This window comes from Zonotrichia albicollis, chromosome 1 (assembly GCF_047830755.1).
Source record: "Zonotrichia albicollis isolate bZonAlb1 chromosome 1, bZonAlb1.hap1, whole genome shotgun sequence".
Classification (NCBI taxonomy): Eukaryota; Metazoa; Chordata; class Aves; order Passeriformes; family Passerellidae; genus Zonotrichia; species Zonotrichia albicollis.
In genome coordinates this window covers 106,160,202-106,173,712 of record NC_133819.1, presented here as the reverse complement: position 1 = coordinate 106,173,712, position 13,511 = coordinate 106,160,202, and positions in this window count along the sequence as shown.

The following is a 13,511-nucleotide window of genomic DNA, read 5'->3' as shown; positions in this document are numbered from 1 at the left end:
AGATTTTTACTTTAAAAAAGGTCAGCCCCAGAGCATGTAAGACAAATCTAAAAATAGACACAGTTATACGAAGTTCATCTCAAATTTTAAAAAAAGAAAAATGTTACCCTTTTTGCCTGCAGGAATCTTTCTTTTTACCTATGTTAAGATACCTATTTCTAGAATCTCAGAATAGAAAACCATGATGAGCAGTCAGAACCATAACAAAACCTGAAGGCTGAGCTAAGCTTCCTTGGTCTGTCAGGCTGGAACGACTGAGGAGACCCACGGTGTAAGCAAAGGTGTGGGAGGAGTCTCCAGCAGCACATTTGGCCACACATGCTCCCAGGCCCCAAGAACTTTTCCCTGACTCATAGCTGGGCTAAAGGAGAGCAGTCTTGGTTTGATTTTGATTTAAGGCTTTCCTTGGCTCTTTGTAAGGTTTCTAAGCTTTCCCATACACCCACTAAAAGAAAAGAACGTATTTTTACTCAAAAGATCACAGTTAAGATACTCAGCTGATATAAATATACACCTGTGTGGCTCTATTGAAGACTGTGAACCCAATGGTTTATATGAGCTAATAAAATATCTTCAATATGAGAAATGTGCTCATAATAAACAAAAGATAATTAGCTCAATAGTATGGCTATAACATATTAAAATACTTCCCTGCATAGCTTTACTTAAATCTGGTGGAAGTTTTGATGACTGGAGAAAACCATAAACTATATGTTAAAATGTAAATATAGACTTGACCCAGTAGTGATAATACCATAATCCTACTAGTTTCTTTTGGACATGAAGGATGAATAAAAAGGGCAACAACATCCATGTAACTTATTTCTCCCTCTAACTGTTTCCCATAAATTGGTTAAGGGAATTACTGACTGAGAAATCAATGTAAATATTTATTTGTGCTACAACAGTTTAACTTCTATTTTAAAAATTATTTGTATTCTAGGAGTCATCCAGACAAGTGAAGCAAAAACCAAAAAAACATTTAAGTGACCAACTCTCCAGAGCAAGCAACAAATGAGGACTAGTGAATAGTCAAAGTAGTAATTTCTCTTCAATCTTAGTAAACAATTCAAAAGCTGAAAACAATCCCAATAAATCATTTTTTAATAACTTAAAGTAGGAATCTGATTTAAATGTTATGAAATGTAGGCATATGCAGCCAGTGAAAACAGAAGATAATTCTGCATATAAAGTGTTCACTGCAAAGCATGGGACCTAGTCTATTTATTAAGATTAACATCATTTTAGTGACAGTATCATTATTACAGGAATGGTTCTGAAACTCACAGAGGGTCAGACACTGAAATAATTGCCAGCAAGATGTCCTGATGGCAAAGAGAATATCAAAAACAGCTGAGGCATCCCAAGTGGAGTTAAAGCAGCCATAGACAGACTTTCAAGAGATTTTGCTTAACAGTCTGAAGCAGAGGAAACTCATAATAACCAACTGACTTTGATATGTTTGTTTCTTTTAATCCCTCTGCCTTTGTTTGACACAAGTACAAGTCCTGCAATTAGAAGCTGTGTTCCACTAAGAAATCTGTGGACATTGGCCTCATTCATTAAGTCAGAGTCAGAAGGCCACGCAGCTTCTTTCAATCATCTTTATCATCCTAAGAGATAAGGCAGACACAGTAATTGGTATTTGACATTAAGAGTGCTTGGAGATTATCAAAGTAGCTTGTAAATAAAGATTAGATGTGAATATATGCTTTAAATCCCATACCTTTATAAAACAATATGTATGTGGGACCTCACAGAGCTCTTTCTTTCCAAAAAGAGACGCACTTTACTTTTATTCATTATTTTTAGGTATTTGTGATCAATAGTTCAACAAATTACATTTCTTTTCTTCAGACACATTTAGAGAAGGACTGTAGGAGAGAAAATGAAATTGTTTTTATTAAAATGACATTGAAATTTCATCCATACATTTTTCCAGTAGACTGTTAAATTAATAATCCATCTGCTGTCTGTTGGGGTTAGGAAAAATGAAATCCATTTTTTTATATTGGAAAGCAGCTGTGCGAAAGTCTCATGTTATTTTACCTTGCACACAGGACTTCATCCTGTTGTTCCAAAGACTTTTAAAACACTTGTTGCTTCAAGTCAAATCTTCTGTTGAGCTGTTATGGGGCAGAACCAGAGCCTAGAATTATGAATCTTTGTGAAATCTTTGGGATATATCATAGAAATTATTAATCCCAGTAATTAGTCTTGTTCTTAGTAAATAATAAACATTAAAAAAATCTTGCTGAATTGTCTGTAAAAGAATACAGAGAACAAAAGGCAGTTTTACTTTAATCTCAGTTTTTGCAGATTATTTGCTCTTTTTATGTCATTACATTTCCAAAATGCAATCAAGAATAAAGCGTACAAAGCAACAGAAAAGTTAAATGCTCAGTGGGTTCTAGGAGATTTAATAGGATAACCTATTCTTAGCTAATTATTTTTACTATTTTACTTTACCACACAGTTAAAGACTCTCCTAATTCTTCATGTATTAGTCTGAAAGAATGCTTAACATCCTGTTACACTATTTTTAGTGACAAGAATCAATATCACAATGTAGATGAAAGAAAAAGTAATAAAATTTAAATTAACTTCCGTCCTCTGCCACATTGATCAATTGCCTTTGTGTTTTCAAATGCAACCCCTGCTATTGAGTTTACAATTCAGATACTCCCTATTTTTCCTAAATATATTAAAGAGCTATTTAAAGATGATTTTCATAACTCAGCAGCTGTTGATGAGTACACAAGTGACCTAGTTTGATAAGGTTCATAAAGAATTGGAGATAAGTTAAGGAAAGTTACAACCAGATAAGGCCAGAAGCAACAAGAAAAGATGCTACAGATAAAGATGCTGAGGTCCTTTACATTGCTGTCAACCAATATAAGAATGATTGATTTCAAATATTAAGACTTTTGTATTCAAAGAATTCCCTAAATGTGTAATACTGCTGAAAATTATTATGACTGACAGACACCAATAATCTATTAATTTTCCTGTGCAATTCTTTGGTTCTCAAGAATAGGTTCTATAGAACCTATAAAATGAAGCCAAAATTTTATTTATGAAGGTAAAACTGCTGTGTTAACTATCAAATAGCTTGCAGCAAGAGAGATAGAAAATTCCCAACAGAAAGCTGCATCATCTTATTAATGTTGTGTTTTTTTCTAAACAAATTTAAAGTAAAACTGAACATGAATAGGGGAAAAAAGGCTACAGAAGCACACAGAAGAATAAAATAGAAATCTCAGAGAAGATGGAGTCTCACAGGTACTTTTAAGAGCCTGGATGTGATGAGACTGTGCGTAATTGTAGCTCAGCAAAATGAATGATCCCCTCAAATGTGTGTGCCCATTGTCAGAGCAAAAATACTTAATTTGGGTTCCAGCTCTCACTGCTTTGGAGGAGGTAAGAAAAAATAACTGAGTTCAAAAATAATAAATTGCTATTGCTGACAGAGAAAGGTTAACTAAAGGTAAAGGCCCTTAGGGAGAAAATGAGGAGAGAAGGTATTTCAAAAAATAGGAAAATAACAAAGGTGATTATTAGAGCTGAAATATATCACCTTAGAATGCACAAGATGGGCTGTGGATTTTTTGAATCACAGACTAAAGAAGAACTTGCTGGTTTATTCTGAATCTCACTTTACCAAAAAAAAAGTAACAGTAGGAGAGAGAAAAATTTCAGGCTTGAAACAGCCTTTGATAAAATAGCAATGATTTCAGTTGCAGCAAGCTCTCACCTGATTTCTGAGGTGTGTTTGTGCCCTAAATTCAGTGGGGAAGAAACTGAGGAGTTGGATATCCACGGAGGAGGGAAGACCACAGCCTGATGTTTCCGTCAAACAAAATGACAGTCCCAGGTTCCCTTTCAGTGCTTACAGGCACAGTTTACAAACCAGGGTTTTTGTTTGGATGGTGGCTATTCCTCTTGCTTAAAACCACAGCAGTAAAGGTCAGCCCAATGAAATTTAATTCACAAGTCATAGAGCATTTTGCACAGAAAATCCCAAGCAAAGGAAAAATCAAATGGGATTTAAAAGTTCAGTGTGTGGAAACACACAGTTTTTAGGGTATAACTAGTTTTGCCCCGCTCTGCAATATTTACGTCCTGTGTTTTTAGAAAAATTTATGATTGAGGACAATGTTACACTGCCTGCTTTACCACAACAATGATGATTTTGCAGTCAGTGTGAAAAGAGCCATAAAAAGTTTGCCCTACAGACACTTGTATTTAGCACTTGCACATCACTTTGAACACATTTTGACTTTGCATCCCTAGCCCAGCTAATAGAGACTTATGCATTTTCACTTCTGCTTTTTCACATCTGCTTGTGCTTAGGATACAAGCATGATCAATACCATCAAATCACACCTAAATACAATTGTTTACAAATTGCTTCAGAGATGATTTCCTGGACCACAGCATTCTAAGCGGTGTGCTGCTTCTCTAACCCTTCAAAACTTCAAAAGAAATTGCAGTGTGTGAAACAACCACCAATGATTCCTACTTTGACAGGAAATAAGAAAATCCTTTCAGCCATCACTTAGGCTTCTACGACAACATCATTTTCTCTTACCACACTCAGTTTGGATGAAAGGAACCTTACTTTCAATAAGAAATACTATTTTTGAATCAAAAGTAGATACTCAGCCCATTATCTGAACATTCTGTGCATTCTTAGCATTCATGTCCTAGCTTGCCATATGACATATATATATATGTATATATATATATATATATACAAAAATATATATTTTTTATAGAATCCTATATGTACCAAGGAAAAGTTCAACCTAGTGCCAGAACTTGCCTGTTTCAATATGTAGCTCTCCTAGTTTTGTCTGAGACCCCATTCCATACCATCTGCTCTGTGACAATTTCAGTGCGTGAAAACAACTTTCCCATTTAAGCATCACCCCACTTCAAGCAGTCATGGACAGGAGAATCAAGCAGTAAAGTTTTGCTATTGAATTTTCTTCCAATTAACTAATAATACAGTGAGATGAAAGTTTGGTTCATCACCAGAATTTTAACTCAATGCAACACATTAAAAAGTGATTTCATTGTAAAAATTATTTTTATAAGGTCACCAGACTACTTTTCTGTATATTGAGATAAAGATTTTGAAAACACAAAATATTCCTTTTAAGTGAATCAGCATTTGTTCAGGGAGACAAGAAAAAAATTCAGCATGTCAACAAAAACATTCTCTCCAGATGAGATTAGTTACTCTCACATTTGCCTTAAGTACAGGTAGAAATAGAAAAGTTGACTCTACCTTCAGGCTTTTGCTTTTGGGGTTTTTCTCCAAAAGCTGAATATCCAAACCTGAGTTGGATATCCTCATTTGATCAGCTTATTTTCAAACACACATAGGATGAGTATATAGGTAAAAGCCAAGTTCTTGGAATATATTTGGCAGGACTACCTTTTAATTTATGTATGGACTCACCCAATGTCATATTTACTAATACCTGAAGAAATTTTTAAATAGTCAGCTGGAATAAAATATTCTTCATCTGTATGTATGTTTAGCACACAATGTATGTTTAGTACACAAGTTAGAGCCAGCAGTTGCAAAAGATCCAGTTGCCAAGCAGATTCAGTCTCCAGAACAAGATCCAAACAGGACAATTTCCACTTATGTAGTCAAAAAGTCTTCATGAAGGACTAGCATAATTTGTAGATGGTAAATCCATAAATCTAAAAAAAAAAGCATAAGTTTGTTTTGTAAGTAAAAGGAGATATTTTACACATTGCTACAAGCTGGGTTTCCTAATTGTAAAAAGCTAGAAAATAGTAAAAATACAACAGGGAATTATGCTTTCCTGTGTTTAAAATAAACTTTCATGTGGAAAGCCGGCTCTTACGGATAACAATATTTGCAAAGACATTTTTTCATGGACCTGTTCCCTCATCACCTCTGTCTTTAACCTCCAGCATAAGAGGCGTTTAATCAGGAGTAGTGAAACACCTTATATATGTCAGAAACAGATTGTAAGTTTGTGTGGTGTTCATTTTCCTATTTGCAATGGCCTGTGGAGGCTGAGGCCTCACTGGAAACAGCTGCTCACCTGCAAAGCCATGCCATGAGCTCAGCCCAGCCTTCCAGTCAGAGAGCCCAACAGCTGGGGCTGCTGTAAGGTTGCAGCCAAAGATGGCAGAACATATGCCATTTGCAGAAGTGAACCTTCTAGGAATTAATTATCCATGCAAGGGGAATCTTACTGAAAGTACTGACATTCTGAATCTCACTGCCAATGTAAGTGAAATCTCAGCTCATTGCTGATACTTGCTTGTGGTATTTTCGGGGTCCCCCCGAGAATAAGGAAATGATGTAAAGGAAGGAAAAATTACGAATTTGACTCATTGTTCTTAGAAGGCTAATGTATTACTTTATGTACATATATTATATTAAAGAATACTATACTAAAACTATACTAAAGAATAGAGAAAGGATACTTACAGAAGGCTTAACAAGATACTAATGAAAAACCCACGACTCTTCCAGAGTCCCAACGCAGCTGGACAGTGATTGGTCATTAAGTAAAAACAATTCACATGTTGGATAAACAATCTCCAAACCACATTCCAAAGCAGCAAAACAGGGAGAAGCAAATGAGATAATATTATTTTCCTTTTTTTTCTGAGGCTTCTCAGCTTCCCAGGAAAAGAAATCCTGGGCAAAGAGGATTTTTCAGAAAATATGACAGTGACACCCTCTTGGACCCACTCCACTTCAGAAAGCTCTTTTAGGGTTACCCTTATGGCTTATTTGGTAGGTTTTATCCCTCATACTGGCACTGCATCATAAAAGAAAAAAAATTTGGAGCAGAAAAACCCTTTTCACTAGCACCTCAAGAAACCTAGAGCAGCCTTTATGTGGACATGTCTAGCTGGCACAAAGAGACTGGATGAATTCTGATGTGTGCAAACGTACTGCAAAGGTACTTCATACGGCAGATTGTGCCTGGCTTTGCAATATTACTTTGTATTCTCACTAGCCTCACCCTGAGTGTCAGAAGAGGAATAAAGTAGTTCAGCAATGTGTTCCTGGATGCCCCAATGACCCTGGCTCATTCTCCTAACTTAGGGAGACATGCCTTCTCTCTCTGAGAGATTGTTTTGTGAAAAAAAACAGGTTGTTGTCTTGAATGTTAAATGGAGTACATAAACACTTGCTCACCTCAGTCCTCACAAGCTATACATCCATTTTTGTCATTGCAAACACCTAAACACCATGAGTATGTGGGATATGTATAGAAGGCAGTGTTAGCTCAAATTTATACTTGGGACAGTCCCCCCACAGCTTCAGGGACTTTCTTCCCTCATCACCAGTGGGACAGGGGCTGCCCTCACTTGCATGGTCACTAAGCTGGCCCTGAATCCCAGAAGACAGCTGTCTGAGGGCATGGGTGGGATGTTCCCCAGGCCCTTGGAGGAGTTTGAGGGGCCCTTGCAAGGGAAAGCAACCAGAACAGAAGGTCTAGCTCCTCAGGAGCGATGTGGGAGGAACTGTTGATCTCAGACGGGATGTGTGATGGAGAGAGATCAGCAAGCATTAACTGGAAACCCTGCAAAGGACAGAGATCATCTCCGCAGCTGTGCGGGCCAGCCCTGCTGGCTGCCTGAAGGACAGAAGGAAGGACTCCAAACACCACAGCCTCGGGCAATGTGTGGGGAGGAGGGGAGCACTGAGCTCCCCAGACACCACAGCTTCTTGCAGCACAGGCATCTGCCCACAGCTGTGCTTGCTATGCCCAATATGCTTCAAGCATCAAAGGAAATAAATAATCTCTCTGCATCCAAGCCTAATGAGCTAACCTGTGGGATTTGCAAGCAACCCCAACAAGGGAAGAGATGAGAATCCTGACTCTATGTTTTAGAAGGCTGATTTATTATTTTATGCTACATATTATATTAAAAGAAAATTATATACTAAAACTACACTAAAGAAAGAGAAAGGAGACATGAGAAGGTTAACAAAGAAAGGAATGATAATAAAATCTTGTGACTGACTAGAGTCTGACACAGCTGGATCATGATTGGTCATCAAGTAAAAACAATCACATGAGACCAATCAAAGATGTACCTGCCACATTCCACAGCAGCAGATAATTATTGTTTACGTTTCATTTCTGAGGCCTCTCAGCTTCTTAGGAGAAAAATCCTAGTGGAAGTATTTTTCAGAAAATATGTCTGTGACACTTAACATTGAAGCAGATCACTGTATTTCACTGACAGCATGGTGATGTTCACTGCATTCAGACTACCGCTGTATTTTCACTCTTTTGGGTTGCTTTATATTTCTAAGTAGAAATGTAGAGCCTAAAAAATACATATGGATTTCTCAACTCTCTTTGGATAACTCAATCTTTACACATTGAAAAAGGACCATTTTACTGGATGCTCCTTGAAAATATATCAGCAAGCTGTCATCCATACAGCTCCACCTATTTAGTTTTTGAAGAGCTGGTCCCTTTTATTTTCCTTACAAAATAAAAATTGTCATGACCCTCCAGGCATCTTGCAAATTTTCCAAGTTCTTGTGAACCTCAAAGAACTTTAAACTCCTCTGGATTTCCTAACTTACTAATGTTTGTTTTAGATGTGATGAAAAATCAGTGCTATTTTGTTTGGCTTATGCAAGCCTAGTGCTGTTCAAAATTAAAAAAAAAAAAAAAAGAAAAATATCCAGAGACTGAATTGTTGTTTGAGAATTTAATATAAGCTGGATTAGTTATGGGACTAATAAATATATGTATTCTGTGGCTGTACTGAATTTTAAGTAGATGATTCTAGGTCCTCTGAGAATCATTCTGAAAATACAGAATTATTTGTTAATATTTATGTCAAGGTTGGAGAGGTTTAGGGTTAAAATGAATTTAGAGATTGATTATGCCAGCCATCACTGCTATGAAATTTTAATCTTAATGGCAGTGCCAGTGAGTCTCTTTCAACTCTCTTCAACTGTTTCCAGTGCTTTGTATTTTTGTTGTATTCCAACCTTACATCACAGAACTTAAGCAGGAGCTGACATAGTATTTTAGAAAAAGCATATTTTAGAATCAGACAGGTATTCAGAAATTCACTAGAACTAAAGAGAATCCAGACTCTATCTATAATTAAATTACAGAGTTAAACACAGAATATAATGAGATATAAAGCTTGATGGTGTGTAATTATGTTGATAATTGTTCATGCTTAAAGGAAAATTTTCATTCTGAGTTTTGTTGTGTTTTTTTCAGGAAATAGTCTGGTATTTCTCTCTGGGAGAAAAACAGGATAAAGAAAACTTCAGCTTCTTCTCTTTACATCAACAGTGAACTTCCCTCACAGGAGACACAAGAGTGAAGTACTTTCAGCCCCTTGGACTGATGGGGTTTGAGCTGTATTGTTTCTACCTGCATATGCTCTCTAGATGACATTCATGCCAAGCAATATCCTGACCCCATCTGAAGGGAGATCCAGAGCCCTTTGTGTAACAGATCACCAGCACTCTGTCCCATTCAAATTTGAGTGTAGCTCCTTTCCCCAAAGCATATAGAGATGTTCCTCACCAAATAATAACTTTTAAACATTTTGCTCAGGTAAATGTGGCTTGTCCTTAGCTGTCACATGAAGTTCCCTTCTCAAGGTAAGCTGACAAGTGACATTCTCTAAGTTTTCCTGTAAGAAGAAGTGCAGAGGTATGGAGAAAATATTTGAAATAAATGGTCCTAGTCCTGTAAGAGCTACTCAGAATGAGCAAATGGGGTGAAATCGGCTACATCCAGAGTCCAAATGAACACAGCTGTGCACACTACATTACATGAGGAGCCCTGAGAGCATGTTTGTCTTTTTCCATAAGGATTATAATTTTCCCCAGTTCCCTAGGGCGGTTGACTGAACTTGAAGGTTCTACAGTTTGCATACTGCATCCCACATTTTAATGCCATTTGTCTCTTTCAGTTGTAGAGTTCACCATAAAATCTACACTTTAGGACAGAAAACAACGGAATGTCTCCTCTTTTTCAGGAGCAATTCAAGGTAACATCCTCAACTGCCTCCACTGAACAATGATCCCTGTATGCATGCATTCAGTTCCCTGTGTAATTAAAGTGTTTGCATGCACAGAGAATTCAAGGTAAATGTAAAGTAAAAATGAAATGTATGGTGTGAGATCACAATGTAACAAAAAGAAAAGGAAGGCCAGGAATGTTCTGGTCCCATTTTACTGTGATAAAAGAAGCACACTGCTGAGATCATGAGAAGCACAGATTAGAGTTCAGAGTGCTCACAAGCACAGTTAAGCCCTTGATGTTTTCCCTTGGTTCAGATACCAGCATTATCAGCTATAAAATAGACATGAGCTGTAAGAGAATCGACATTCAGAGGAGTTCAATAAAAGCACACCTTGAAATACCGTGTGCAGTTTATTTCTTTAAGCCAAGCAGTGGTGTGAAGTGAATTAAAATAACTACCTCCTAAATCTTTAATTATGACAATAAAAATGAAAGCACTAAAGCAAAAGAAAGCTTAAGATAAGCTTAAACCAACAATAAATAACAGTTGAGCTGACTAAAACCTGATAAAGAAAGCTAAAGATCATCTAGAGCAAAATCCAGCAATATGAATGGTGACAGGGAAAGTTTCTACACTAGCAAAAGGAACTCTATAGAAAATGTGAGTTAGCTGCTGATGCCATTGAGAGGCCATTCTCTACTGTCTTGGAAAGGTCATGGTGATCAAGGCAAGTTCAGAGAACCAGCACTAAACATCATTCCTTTTTTCAAGGACAGAGAGGAAGACCAAGGATCTACAGGCTGCTTGGCTTTACCTCAACATTTGGGAAAGCAGTAAACCAAATAACACCGAAAGCCATTTCCAAGCAAAAGAAGGACAAGGAGGTTTTTGGAATAAGCAGCAGAGATTTGTAAAGGAGAGATCACACCTTACCAACCTCATATTCTTTTGTGAGGAAGTGATTCACATAGTAGATGAGGGGGGAGCAGGGGATGTTGCTTATCTTGAAGTATAGCTGGAGGCTAGTCACTTTTGTATCCTAGGGCTCAATAGATGTGCACTGATAAATAACCAGGCTCAAGTCACCACATATATATGTAGATATAAATATAATCACATATTCACAACAGTGCAAGAAAATCCTCACGTGGCTTTGCATTGCACTGCTCAGCCTTGCTCAAGATTTCCCAGAAAAAGGAGCCACTCTGAAAGATGACTGACTGCAGCCAAAGGAAACTGGGCCCAGGAGGATGCTAGCATGAATTTTCTGTAGGGTAAAGCCATTGACTGATCAACTAAAGTGTAAATGAAGATGAAGCAGAATAATTATTTCTACTAAAGACATGATGCATTATTTAAATTACTTATCTGCATCTTAAGATTAAAATCACTAAGTGCTTAAAATAAAAAAGGACGCTTCTGAATCTGTAACACACAGTGGGAGAAAACAGTACTTCAATTCTGCCAAATCACTGACCCATGATTTTATTTAAGAAAACGTTGATTGATCTGTGTTTGTGTAACTAACAGCCTCTGATATGTACACAATTTCAAAGCTAAGAACATTTCAAAAGATGGCTGAAGGGGGCAAATCCTACATTTCCTTTTAGAACAGCTTTTCTGCTCTCCTCCTTGCAACTGAGTTATTTCCTTTATTGCTAATGAAAGCAGCTGCATGCTCCAGAGAATACTGCCATGAAAGCCTACCAAAGCCTCGTGGAAATGTTGTTATTTTGCTAGTGTCATAATTGGTGAGAGGAAGAAAGGCTTTCCCCCCTTTTAAAATTCTGTTATCATCAGAGACACTTGCACATACCAGAATCTCCCTTTCTTCGAGATGTTATCTGCTCCTATTGTTAGTACATGATAGCCCCAATCCTTTCTCTGTGACCTCCAATTTGTGGCTACAGTCAGAGCTCATAGCTCGAGCTAAGTCATTCTAATGTTAACAGGAAACAGTTAACTCCCTGAAGGAAAAGGCAACTGGTAGGATGCCAATTTTGCAAACAAGATGTATTTTCTTATCGATGGTTTGCAATTCCTGGTATAATGCTGGTAACCTCATTGAAAAGTTGACCTCATTGGGACTTGACATGTCCCACAGGTAAGCTTCATCAGTACTTTATATGGTCACTTTTGAAAAGCAATGGGGGTTAGCATTTCAATTCCTAGGATCCTATTAAATCTTTGGAGTCCTATCCCACCACTTCCACCCCTCTCGGACTTTCCCATGTGCCTTGCCATAGGGTGAGTTTGGATTTCAGTCAGAGACACGAAGGTGATGCTGCCCCAAATGGTGCTTAATTGCTGGCTGGGGTCAAACAATGACACGTGCTCTTCTAGGGTGACAGTTCCCTCCCAAATCTCCAAACCAGGAGACACGACATAATCTGAAATGGGTTGTTTCAGCTTGAAGAACCAGTCTATGTTGAAAAACAGTGGAGCCACATGGCCAGTTTAGACAGCCTTTTCAATAAACATATATTGTGGTCACAGCTGGTAAACAGAACACTTAATATTTTACATTTTTAGTAGAGCTTGATGGTTTTGTACTGATTATAACTGATTTATATGTAATGGAATTGCTGATAGCTATTTTTAAAGTATTCATTGGTGTGGTTTATGTATTAGTTTGTTTATAAACATGCTTATTACTTTGCATTTCTAGAGAAGTATATTGAAGTATATCTAAGTGCCTTGAAGATTTATACAATACACCTTATTATATTATATAACAACATATTATTGAAGAAACTGATCCTATCACCAACATCCCTTTCATTATTAAATTTTCATCTGGCTTTCAACACATTTGCATCCTCTTCTTCCTCCTTATATTCCCCTTTGATGATGTTCCACACTCTTATGCCATCTGAACATCAGCAGTAATCTCCTCCCTTTGCATCTTAATAGAGAAATAAATGCAAAGCATAAAAAAGGCAGTTTTGAGGTCTGGCCTAGCACAGACAATTTAATCAATGTCATGAATTAGCATTTTCTTGTTGCTAAGAAATGCCACCTTGGAACATCTGACAGGCAGATGCACTTAGGCTTGCTCTCCACAACAGGAGAGGTTAATTTGATTTCAACTACTTGCCAATAAAAAGGGAATCTATTTGCACTCCTATGGCCAGCAACAGCAACAAGACTTTTCTCATAGCATTTCTTCTCAGATGCTCAGCTTTATTTTCATAAATAAATGTCTAATAAATACATGCATTACTTAGTATCCAAAATGCACAGCTACCCTATTTAAAATCAGGAGACAGGAGCCCTCAGATTACATCACCATCTGTCAAAAGAAATAACCTCTCTGCACCTACAAGCATTGTTCAACTTTCCTTGGTATTTACTTAAAATAAAAATTTTTAGAACACCTTAAAAATAATCACCAAACTGGTTAGGGTGAATTTCCCCAGTAAATTGTATTTATAATTGTTAGTCTGTTACAATGCTGCTTTGGAATATATCTTTTCTTTTATTACACTATT